General features: G+C 33.4%; 1 pseudogene; it reads left to right on the plus strand.

Moving 5' to 3' along the window:
- The first annotated feature begins 588 nt into the window (after positions 1–588).
- Positions 589–4,456, plus strand: LOC131642326 (helicase-like transcription factor CHR28; annotated as a pseudogene).
- The last annotated feature ends 8,422 nt before the right edge of the window (positions 4,457–12,878 follow it).

Below are 12,878 nucleotides of genomic sequence, written 5' to 3' on the forward strand. Positions count from 1 at the left end.
ATTTAAAAATAAAATATTGTAAACTACGAATAAGGACGTGACTTATCTGGCTGCATATCAAACTAATTATTTTTCTATAATTAAATTATTCTCTTATATAAGAATGCATGAATATTAAAATTCATATTGTTTACCTAATTTATATTCTCCTAATTTAAATTATTCTCTTATATAAGTATGCATGAATATTAAAATTTATATTGTTTACCTAATTTATAATTTTAGCATAAATTTAACAGGTATAAAAATAAAAGAAATTAAGAGGAAATCTAATATAAATTTTCCCAATTTAAACTATGTCATTGTCAAATACATCAAAATTTCATCATATAGAAATTAAATAATTACGATTATTAATGAATAAAAAGAATAATTTAATACATATTATTTTTTGTTTCCGTAATAACATTTTGAAATTTGGAATACACAATGTTTTTTTGAAGTGTTGCATAAAGTAATTAAGCAACGACTGTAAAATGGTGCAGCATGTGAAAAGTTGCAACTCTCGGTAAAATGGCTCCGAAATGGTGTGTTTCATCAAGGATAACAACCTTACGAAACAACACTTGTTCTATAAATTAATCATTCATGATTCTGAAAAATATTAACAATCAATTTCTAACAATTAATTCTCAAAAATTTTACGAAACACAATTTTCTGGATTTGATTATAGCAAAAACAGTATATGGCGGGAGGCACAAGACCAAACCCACTCGACAGGCAGTACATGTTACGTGCATTGAAGGTTGCCAGCCACTTTTACTTTGCCAATTTCTAGGACAGCAAATCGTTTTTGTTCTTATTGATAATTTTCTTCGCCCTCTTAGAAATACAAACGGATAGAATTTTATTCAAAAGATGATTTTTCTTCTTCTACTTTTACGTTCTCACTTCAGATTCCAAAGTTAGCACTAAAGTAAAACTTCCAATCTCAGAATGTGTAGAAGAAAATAAAACTTGGATACAAAATAGTGGAGAAGTTGTTGAATTTTTCATGCATATATGTAGGTTATTATCATCACTATCACTATCGTTCAAAGACCCTAATTCTGTAGTGGAGAAGTTGGATTTTTCATACATGAAGATTGCATATGAAAAAAAGAAACAGAAGATGATTTAGTCAATGAATTAGGGTTTTAAAAGTAAAAATGTTAACGTTAGTTAAACCATATTCTTTTTTGAAATTATAACTGAAACTAATTTTTTGAAAATATTAGGACAAACTATAATCTTTATTATTATGATTTGTATTCATCACTATATTCATGAAAACGTTAGTTATTAGCATTGATTTTTCGACCGTAGTATAATATATTTGATTACCATGTTCTATTTCCGCGAGTGAACTAACTTTGTAGTTGATTTCAGGAGCTGTCTCAGCCAACGTCAGAAGTTAATCTCCCAGATGGGCTATTGGCAGTTCCTCTTTTACGTCATCAGGTTACTTTACAAATTCATTCATTCTTTTCAATAAATGATATTATAGGTGCATCCAACTGATATAAATTGTTGTGTCAGAGAATCGCTTTATCGTGGATGGTTCAAAAGGAAACATCAAGTTTATGCTCTTCCGGAGGAATTCTTGCAGATGATCAGGGTCTTGGAAAAACTGTGTCAACTATTGCTTTAATACTAAAGGAAAGGCCTCCGTTGCTCGAGACGTGCAACACTGCACAAAATAGTGTATTAGAAATCGTGGATTTGGATGATGATCCACTTCCTGAGAATGGTTTAATGACGAAGGAATTTGACGCGCCTCAAGATACATCTAGAAATGGAAAAGCGATCACAAGTGTGAATTCTTCGGTTCATGCAAAGGGCAGGCTATCTGCAGGAACCCTTGTTGTTTGTCCAACCAGTGTCCTGCGACAGTGGGCTGACGAACTGGCTAATAAAGTAACCTGGAGAGCAAATCTCTCTGTGCTTGTGTACCATGGAAGCAATCGAAACAAAGATCATCATGAGCTTGCCAAGTATGATGTTGTTTTGACTACTTATTCAATTGTTAGCCTAGAGGTCCCTAAAGATGACGGAGAAAAAGAAAGTGCTACAACGAGTAAGAAAAGGAAATGCCCTTCTAGTTCAGAAAGCGGCAAGAAGATGCTTAAGGATGATGCAGGTCCTCTTGCAAAAGTAGCCTGGTTTAGAGTCGTCCTTGATGAGGCCCAAAGTATAAAGAATTACAGAACTCTTGTTTCAAAGGCTTGCTGGGGTCTTCGAGCTAAGCGCAGATGGTGCTTGTCCGGAACTCCAATCCAGAATTCAATTGATGATCTCTACAGTTACTTTAGATTTCTAAGATATGATCCTTATGATGAGCTCGAAACATTCTGTTCAAAAATCAAGGTTCCTATCACCAATAATCCACGAATAGGGTATTCAAAGCTGCAAGCTATCTTAAAAATTATCATGTTACGTCGGACAAAAGGTAAGATTTACATGTGAGAATTTTAGATATCATTTTTGCCATACACTGCCTTCTATATGATAGAAACTAAATTTGGAACATATTTTGATGGTATACTTGTGTTATATTTGTTACATGAACTGTTACATGATTAGAAAAATTCTAAATATGTCACCACTCACTGCTTAATGTAGTAATTAGTTGTAAATTGTAATAATCACTGCTTAAATGCTTATGAACTAAAAATGTAGTAGTAGTAAGTGATGATTTTTTGCTCGTTAAGAAGATGTATTTATGTTCAAGATTCTAGGTTTAATAATGTTGTTTGTTTGTATAATAAATGCTCTAATTTATGACACTGAGAAAATTGAATGACTGTCACCGGCATTAGATTGAAATTTGTTTGTGACCATCATTTTCTGCAGACACAGTTCTTGATGGGGCGCCTATTATATCTTTACCACCTAAACGTGTGAAGTGCAAAAGAGTGATATTTTCACAGGAGGAACATGACTTCTATTCCAAGCTAGAGACTGATTCACGTGCACAGTTTCAGGTACAGTCTATCTTGATAAACTATCTTGATAAAGTCTTGAAAGATTAGGATATTCAAAAGTCTGGTTTATTTGCACAGCAAGATGGTTGAGTTTCTGTTTCTGCATGCATGTTATAGGAATACGCCGATGCTGGTACTGTGAAGCAAAACTATGTTCACATTTTATCTATGCTTTTGCGCCTTAGACAAGCTTGCAACCACCCTCAACTTGTTAAGGGTTACAATTCTACTTCTCCCTGGACATCTTCAGTTGAGACGACCGTTAAGATTCCTCGGGAAAGACAGCTTATTCTTTTGAAAAGTTTAGAGGCTTGGGTGGCTCTTTGTGGTATCTGTAATGTACGGTTGCTCGCGCTTATATACATCATCTTGATTGACCACATCTCTTTTTTGCTTTAACATTCTTATCACATGATTCTATGCAGGATGTTCCTGAAGATGCTGTTGTTTCAGTCTGTGGTCATATTTTCTGTAACCAATGCATTTCTGAACATCTAACTGGGGAGGACATTCAGTGCCCTGCTACAAACTGCAAAACTGATCTTAGCGGGTGTTCAGTGTTTTCCGAAGCCACACTGAAGAATTCTTTATCTGATCGGTCTTGTGATCTCTTGCTTGGTACCTCCGGTTCTGAGGTTGAGGATTCTGAACCTTTTTCAAATACTCGGTCAATTTATTCTTCAAAAATAATAGCTGCACTTAAGGTGTTGCAGTCATTTAATAAGCCGAAATGCCATACTTCCCAAGAAACTTGTATGCTGAACACTTCTAAGAAAAGTACTGCTTGCAGCTCCACTTCGTCTGGTGATGTTCCCAAAACGAAAGCTATAGTGTTTTCTCAGTGGACGGGGATGTTAGATTTACTTGAAGAGGGTCTTTTGGATTCTTCAATTGAGTATAGAAGACTTGATGGAACAATGTCTGTCATCGCAAGAGATAAAGCTGTTAAGGATTTTAACACACTCCCTGAGGTTTGTAATATCATAGTTTATAATAACAATGCTGAAGTTCTAGATTTTTAGTATTTGTTACTGAGCCAACTTCACTTTGATCTGTTATGTTTCAGGTGACAGTAATGATAATGTCTTTGAAGGCTGCTTGTCTTGGTCTGAACATGGTGGCAGCCTGCCGTGTTGTCATGCTAGATCTATGGTGGAATCCTACAGTTGAAGATCAAGCCATAGACAGAGCGCATCGAATTGGACAGACTCGTACGGTTAAAGTTTATCGTTTAACAGTCAAAAATACGATTGAAGACCGTATTTTAGCTTTGCAGGTATTTTAATATTTGTGCATGTTCTTGTTTTTCAAAATATTTGCGTATTTCCTATGTAATATTTATGGATGATCGTCAACACTTTAGATATGATGTTTGATATATTTGCAGGAAAAGAAACGAGAGATGGTTACATCGGCGTTAGGAGAGGATGAAAGTGGTGGTCCTCTTAGTTGTCTTACAGTGGATGATTTAAAATACTTGTTCATGATGTGATTAGGCATACAAACGGGAAGCTGGCGTCATTGTTGGTGGCAGCAGAAGACATATAGGCTTGGATATTGTATAGGTTAGAGAGCAGTAGCATGCATATAGCAACATAGGATATCATTGTTCTTTGTAAATCTAATTATATAAAAGATCATTTCCTCCCTCTTTCTGTTCTTGACTGACATTGGTGTAAAACATTAATAAGAATGTTTCTCTTTGGACACAATAATAACAATGTTACATCTATTATACTTTTACTGCAAAAAGATGTGCATTTATTGTGCGGTATAGATGCATAGTTGAGTTAAAAAAAAACCCTTTTTGAAACATGGAAGCAGGTGGATGCTTCATTGGCCATACTTGTGTAACTTAGGCACATTTTTACCGTCTAGATGTTCATAAAGCACTACATGTAAGTGATGATCACAATAACTTATTGTTAAGAAATTTGGCTCAAGTGTAATTTTACCAAATGAAGAAACGTAAGAAATGATTTTATATTTTGAAAATATAAAACCGGCTTGTAAGGATGAGCTTTGTCCAGGAAAGAAATGTTTTATGAACTTGCAATAACAGACAGAGGCTGAAGAAACATTACTTTTATGACTACACACAACCCCCAAATGAGCCATTGAAGAAAAATAAATAAACCATTAATCCATCCGCCTAAAATATAAGAGGATATAACAGTTATAAACATGACCCGGATGAGTGTCAGGTTAGACTGAATCCAAGAGCGCCGCAAATCGCCGGTAAAAAGAGCATATAAGCTAAGAAGGAAACAAACATGAAAGCTGGCCTTCCGTCATACTCTGCTGATGAACATATGTAACAAATGCACACATAGAAACGAAAAGGCAGCGGTAGATATCAAACAATGACATTGAAAATGGTAAAAAATTCTTATCACCGGGATTTTCTTGTTGGAGGTTATTGACGTTTGCGGTATTGTTACGATGATTCCCTTGATTTTCTTGTTGGTTCCCCGTGCTTTTATTATCACCTGAGTTTCTTGGTGGACATGTCTCCTTCTGTTGCTATGGGCGTTGGTGAGGAGTTATACGAACTATGATCCTTTCATGTTCTCGGTTCGAAGCAATAAGCCGCGCATATTCGCCAGATCGGAAAAATCTAGTTACTTCTATCCGAGTATTTGCATCGCCAAGAATCCCGACGTCATCTTCGATATCTTTATCTAGATTTTGCCATTATGGCGAATATGCGCGGCTTATTGCTTCGAACCGATAACGTGAAAGCATCAGAGTTCGTATACATCCTTGGAGTTCTTCTGATAACTCCTCACCAACTCCCATAGCAACAGAAGGAGACATGTCCACCAAGAAACTCAGGTGATAATAAAAGTACGGGGAACCAACAAGAAAATCAAGGGAATCATAATAATACGGGAAACATCAATAATGTATAGGTCTATGAATCACTTAAATCCCGGTGCCAACAAACAGACTCCATATATATTAACAAGAATTAATGATTTTTTAATGAATTTCTCATGTTTCTGATTATGAATAATTTGAATATATAGTAATTTGTAACCGCATAAATACGTCGATTTGGGTTGATATCGAGCCCAAAACTTAAATCTGACGTAAATTGCAGTTTTATTTTAAAGGTCTAATTCCGGCCAATAAAATTTCCGACAGATTCCGTTAGATATTGACCCAAACCGACCTATTGTCACAAGCAAGAGGAAGAGGAGTAAGTGAAGAGAGACTCTGAGACTATGCAAATAATGTCGATTGTATACGGAAATGGCCTTATCAGCTCTAATGTTGCAAGACAAAGTGATCAAGCCAAATACTACAATGGCGATCGAGAAGAAAGTGGCATTTGAATATTGGTTCTTTCGAATTATATATAATTTTTGAAATACTACTTAATTATGTATGTTTTTTTATAATTTATTAGTATGTTAATATTTTCTCTTTTGTCTAGATTCAAACAATCATCCCTTAAAATACTTTTATTAATTTAATTAATATAATTGTTAGTTATATTATATAGAAACAAATAACTTATGACAAAAAATATTATGTGCAATTCAATCATTCAAGTTTAGGTTTGAGAATTTTTTACCAACCTACCAACTTTTTTTTTTTAAATTATATCCCACTATACCATTCAATTCCCTCATATTTTCCATTCTACCGTATTTTCAAAAAAAAAAATTATTAGGAACCTCTGCCCATTGGTCTGGCAGAGCAGTGTATTTGTTTTTTCTTTTCAAAAATGTAATAGTTAAAATAAATATATATTAAAATAAATAGTATGCCTAATAATAAAAAATTAAAACTAAAATAAATAAATTTATAATAATTGTTATAATGATTAATAAATAATTTTTATTTTATAATATAAAAATAAAAAGTTAAATTTATATATGTTTATAATTATTTTGATGACAGATATTTTTATATTTCAGTACAACTTTGTCACTGTAATTAGCGTAACTTTTAATTATTTTATTATTTAAATAAAGCTCCGCAACTGTAATGTTCGAAGTTTTTTATTGTCGGAGCAGTGTTTTTTTAAAAGGTTCCACAAGTCCAGGTGGCGGACATGTACAAAATGAGGAATCTCCGTCCATTGCTATGGCGGATGCTTGTAAGCCGTAATTTATTTATTTTTTTACAAAATAATTAAAATTAAATTTAAATTAAATTTAAATATTGAATATATTGTAATTGAAATTTATTATAATTATTAATAATTATGTATTATTATTTATTATAAATTTGGCTAGAGAAATTCATAAATGAAATAATAATAATAATAGTTCGAGTGGTGCTATTTAACGCGAAAGAAACCATCACGAACCATTACGAATAGTTTTCAACCATTAGATTTAGTTTTTAATTGATTACATGGGTGGCTTAGTAATAAAGAGGTGGAGGAGTGTATTAATTCAGTAGCATCGTGATGTATTCGTGAGATTGTATTTCGGGACAAGTAGCATTTTCCTAATAATTCACATGAAACATTAATTATATTAATATTTAATGATTGATTTTCATCGGAGGTTTTGTTGCCGAAAATACAACGTGAGTATCTATTTCCGTAAGTGAAAACGCTGGAGACATTTTTGCAGAAATATTTAAGAGTGAAATGAAGACATGAGTGACAAGTGTTCTGAGTACCAATTGACGAAGCATTGCTATTAATAAGAAAATCATTAACATAATTTAATACTCTAACAAAAATTTAAAAAAAATATAAAATAATCAAAAGACTTGCCAATTGCAGTGACGCACTACAAGAAAAAACGTAATTAGTCAAGGGATAATTCCCTCACAAATGGCAAAAACCCCTCACAAATACAAAATTTGCGAAGGGACAGGTCCCCTAGCTAAATAGGGAGTCGCAAATTGTTTGCGAGGGGCCATCCACTTCGCCGATTTGCTTGGGGCTAACCCCCTCGAAAATTGCAATCCATATTTTTCAAACTGCAACATGCAGACGTAGGCGCAGGCTAGGGGTTCGGCTACTGGTACAACGCGTCAGAAATTTTGCTTGGGGTTAAACCCTTGACAAAATATATACATTTTGGAAGTTGTGAGGAGTTTAGCCCCTGACAAATTGTAGTAATATTTTTTTTATTACATGTAACCCCTTACATGAATTTATAATATTTATATAACACACACATATATATATATATATATATATATATATATATATATATATATATATATATATATATATATAACAACATACAAATTGTAACACCCCATACATAACTCACTAGTATATTATGCATGAAACGTTAAAAATTGATATTGAGTACATAAGAAAGCTAAATATACAAGAAGATCCATAATACAATACAACATGAAATCCTATTCACAATTACAAAACGGGTGTCTTCAATGGATATGCACAGCGGAATATGAAACTAATAAGGTCTTCGAGCCATCATCACTTCCAAGTCTTCAACCCAAACCTGCTACTAACCAAACGCTACCAAGCTGCTCCTAAAAAAGATAAGTTGATTGGGGTGAGATTACTAAATCTCAGTGAGTTCCCCTATCTTACAGGTTCACTCGGTTCTACAGGGGACATGCATTTACAAACTGAATCCACCATTGATTCGGGGTTTATCCTTACGGCCAGGTGCAAACACACAACAAGGATACAATCCACATTGGAAGTCCCTTGACTAACCAATGGGATCAACAAACAATCATGAGTACCAGTTTCCTCCAGAAAAGGTCTTCCGTATTTACCTGCCTTTCTGCTCTCGGAAGCTGTCCTTAATACACACAAACAAGTATGCAGACCCATACCCATGTACGAGGAATCCAGAAGTGTAATAATACCTCGTCTAGATTATAGAATACATACACCCTCGATGAGTTCACCCATGCCTATTGTCAAGGGACTTGTACAAGCACACTGCATGATGGTTAAACGGGTTCGCACAATCCTAAATGGCCGCGAGATGACCTTAGCCTAATTGGCGTCATTTCCCCATTAACCTTCTTCACGCAAGTAAGTTACGCCGAGTACAAACCGCCACTTTGACGCATGAGCCCATCGGGCGAAAGCCTAGCATTAGTCTACTTGACTTCACTAGAGGTGAGTTACTCATTATGTATTAGCCTATGTGGCCACATAACCCCACCATACCGAGCACGCAAGTGTGTTAACGCAAAATGAGTAAAATGCCCTGCGACCCTTACAAGCACACTGCAATGGTAGCTCATTTGCACGTCCTTTGATCAATACACATGATCAGACTATTCCATGGACCACAAAGCCCGGGAAGACTCATTGACCACATAGTCGGAGTGACATCCCAACCTAGCCCTCGGCCACTTCGATTCAAGCATACACACGCATACAAGCACCAAATCACACAAGCACATAAATCCCAAACGTTTAACCGAAACAACGGCATTAACAAGATATTCATATTTCATCACATATCATATTAATATAATGCATCAATTAATAATCCACATATTAAAATCAATACATCCTTGATAATATACAATATTAGCATGTTCCAATATTATTAAATCAAACATTTTGGTTTAGGGATCAATTTTATTAGATAGTACATCTAACTAGCTTTCCAACAATATAAACTTTGCGCAATTCTGATACCCGAGGCGAAAGTTGTGAATTTCTAAAGTTTGCAAATTTTTCCATTTACACCCAGGGTAACCGGTCATCAAGAATCCAGTAACCGGTTACTGGCATACAAAATGCCCAGCAACGCATTTTTCAACAGAGGAACCGGTTACCCACAGACCCGTAACCGGTTACACTGTATCAGAATGTGTTTTTTCTGCATTTTAAGAGTTCTAAATCAGATCCAAACACTCCTAATCAATTCCAATCATCATAATTCAATTCTAGACGAATTTCCAACATGCAATAGTGATCCAATGTACACATTACGTACATAAAACACAATCTCATCATTAAATCAAACATGCATCAAGTTAGCTCACACTAAAACCCTTAACATGCAAATTCTTCCCCAAATTCTACCCAAGGTTTCTAATTAATGGAACTCACCTTGGATTTAGAGAGGTTAGGATGGTTTTAATGCAGTCTTTGAACTCTCCTCTTGCCCAAAGGTTCACCTTCTTCATCATCAAATTCGTAGTTGTATTTACACACAAACTCAGCATGAATCACTCCACTTCAAACCTGCTTATCTCCCTCAAAACAGAACCCATGAACAAGAATTAGTATATCAAATCGAAGGGAATTTCATTAGCTTTCCAAAACTTCAAGAATTACCTCAATCGGAGCTTTGAGCAGAGAGTTATGATCAGTTTAGTGAGGGCTGCCAAAAAGTTACGAAAATGAAGGTGATGAGGAAGAACATAAGCTTCTCTTACTCCACTTCAACAATAAAAATCTGATTTGTAAGCCAGACAACACTTAAGCTCATGCAAATAAAGTCCAATGTCCATTATGTCCACATGCAAGCATTATATAAGTCCATTAAGCCCTCCAATTGAGTGGGAATTACCACCTTGCCACTTAGTTCAATTCCAATAATCCCTTTTTATTCTAACCACTCAACTAACTCTTATTAATAATCCTTCTTAGATTAATATAAACCAACCCCAATGTACCTTCTAATTACCTTTTAACCAATTAAAAGATAATTAACTGGTATCGGAGAGTCGGGGTATTACACAAATTATACAAAACACCACTATATAACACCATACATAATATTTATTTCATAACATTTTTTGCATACACAAAATACACTATCAAATTACAAAATATCAGATTTTACACATAATATTTATTTTCGAAAATTACAAATTTACACTATATTTTTATAAACAACACAAATTCAACATATCAAACAACAACACTAATATACATAAAAATAGAGAGAAACATGTACCTTAAGGAAACAAATCAACAACTCCAAACTTATTTTGAATTTCCTTTCAAAAGCTAACTCCTTTGTAGCTATATTAAACAAAAAATAATTTAAAAAAATTAAAATTTTATTTTTAAATAAACAGTTAATCAAAAAGAAAAAGAAAATATTTATTTTTACCTTGAATAATTTGAGAAGAAGTAGACTTGGTGAAGAAGTGGAAAAGAAGAAGAGAGTTAGAGAGTAAGATGGAAGAAGAAAAATGGAGAGAGTTATAGAATGGGGAAGCTGAAGAGTAATTGAAGAATTTATGGTGAGTTTTGTGAGGGGGTTAGTCCCTGGCAAATTGTCAAGTAATAAGTGCACTAACTGACACACTGAACGATGATGGGATTGCGTGCAGAGATTCTCTTTTTAGCTAGGGGAAGCCTCTGTCAAATTGTCATGTAGTTTTGCGAGGGGGTAAGCCCCTGGCAAATTTTCAAGTATTATGGTGTATTTTTTCTTAGCCCCTCGCAATACAAAATTTTGAATTTTGAAATTCCCCCAATGCATGCGAGGGGAGTCCCCACGCCAATGTATTAATAAATTATTATTTTTCGTTTTGTGCGTTGTGAGGGCTTAATCACTTGGCAACGTAATAAATTCAGTGGGGAATTTATCCCCTGGTAAATACCTCTGGCTAAATAAAGTTTTTCTTGTAGTGGGGAATCTATAATTAAATAATAAAATAATTAAAAACTCCGTGGGAGATCTATAATTAAATAATAAAGTAATTAAAAGCCCTGACCATTACTATTGCGGAGCTGTACTTAAATAATAAAATAATTAAAAGCCCCATCAATTACAGTGGCAGAGCTGTACTTAAATATAAAAAAATTTGTCACCAAAATGATTATAAACATTTATAAATTTAAATTTTTTATTATTATTTTATTATAAAATTAAAATTATTTATTAATCATTATAGTATTTTGTTATATAATTTATTTATTTTAATATATTTTAATTTTTTATCATTAGTTATACTATTTATTTTAACATATATTTATATTAAATATTAAATTTAAAAAAAAACAAATACACAGCTCTTCATACAAATGATTGTCAATCTAAGATATTGATTCCATTTTATTCGGGTATTTTGTCATTCGCCATAATAAAAATAAAAAAATTAATATTTTATTTAATGTATTTTCTAATATTTAAAAATAATACAAAAATGCATTAGATGACAAAAGTGGAAAAATATCTCAAAAGAAAGAGTTAACAAATTGCAAGGGCATAATTTATGCATAAAAAGAGGGAAAATTCTTAGGTGGACACATACTTAAGAAATTGTTTTACACACAACCAATCACAGAATTTTAATTAATTAAAAAATAAATATTGATTTTTCTCTCTCCTTCATAATCTCAACCACCCCATGAATTCAATTAAAAACAAAATTAAAATTAAAATAAATTTAAAAAGTACTCTTTCTTATTGGCTGTTACTAAGAATATGGATTTAGGGTCGTGTCCATACAAGAATTGCTCTAAAAAGAGAGGCACTAGTAGAGCAAGGGAGGAGAATCACACGAAAACTTCCTTACCACCACACCATCATCACCTTCCTCGTGATCCTTCCCATAACCCTTCATTATTCACCTCTCCTTCAAACCTCACGCGTAAGTTTCTATCTTGCTTGCAAATCATGAATAACGAACGGAAAACACTTAGAAGAAACAATTTTATTTAGTTTTTGGGAAAATTCTTATATGGACACAACCATAACACATAATTTATACACAACCAATCATATTTTTTTATTAATTAAAAAATTAAAATAAAATTGTCTCTCTCCTCCATTAAACCAACCACCCTCATGATAGTAATTAAAAAGGAAATTAAATTTTTAACAAATGTCAATTTTCTCACTTTTTATTGGTTGTGCCTAAAATATGAATTTAGGTTCGTATCCATGCAAGTATTTCTCTAGTTTTTGAAATATCATAATTGAACTTGTTGTTAAATTTTTTGCTAGGTCTTAACTCTTATTGTTGTTATCATGTCA

The sequence above is a fragment of the Vicia villosa genome, unplaced genomic scaffold (assembly GCF_029867415.1).
Source record: "Vicia villosa cultivar HV-30 ecotype Madison, WI unplaced genomic scaffold, Vvil1.0 ctg.004817F_1_1, whole genome shotgun sequence".
NCBI classification, from domain to species: Eukaryota; Viridiplantae; Streptophyta; class Magnoliopsida; order Fabales; family Fabaceae; genus Vicia; species Vicia villosa.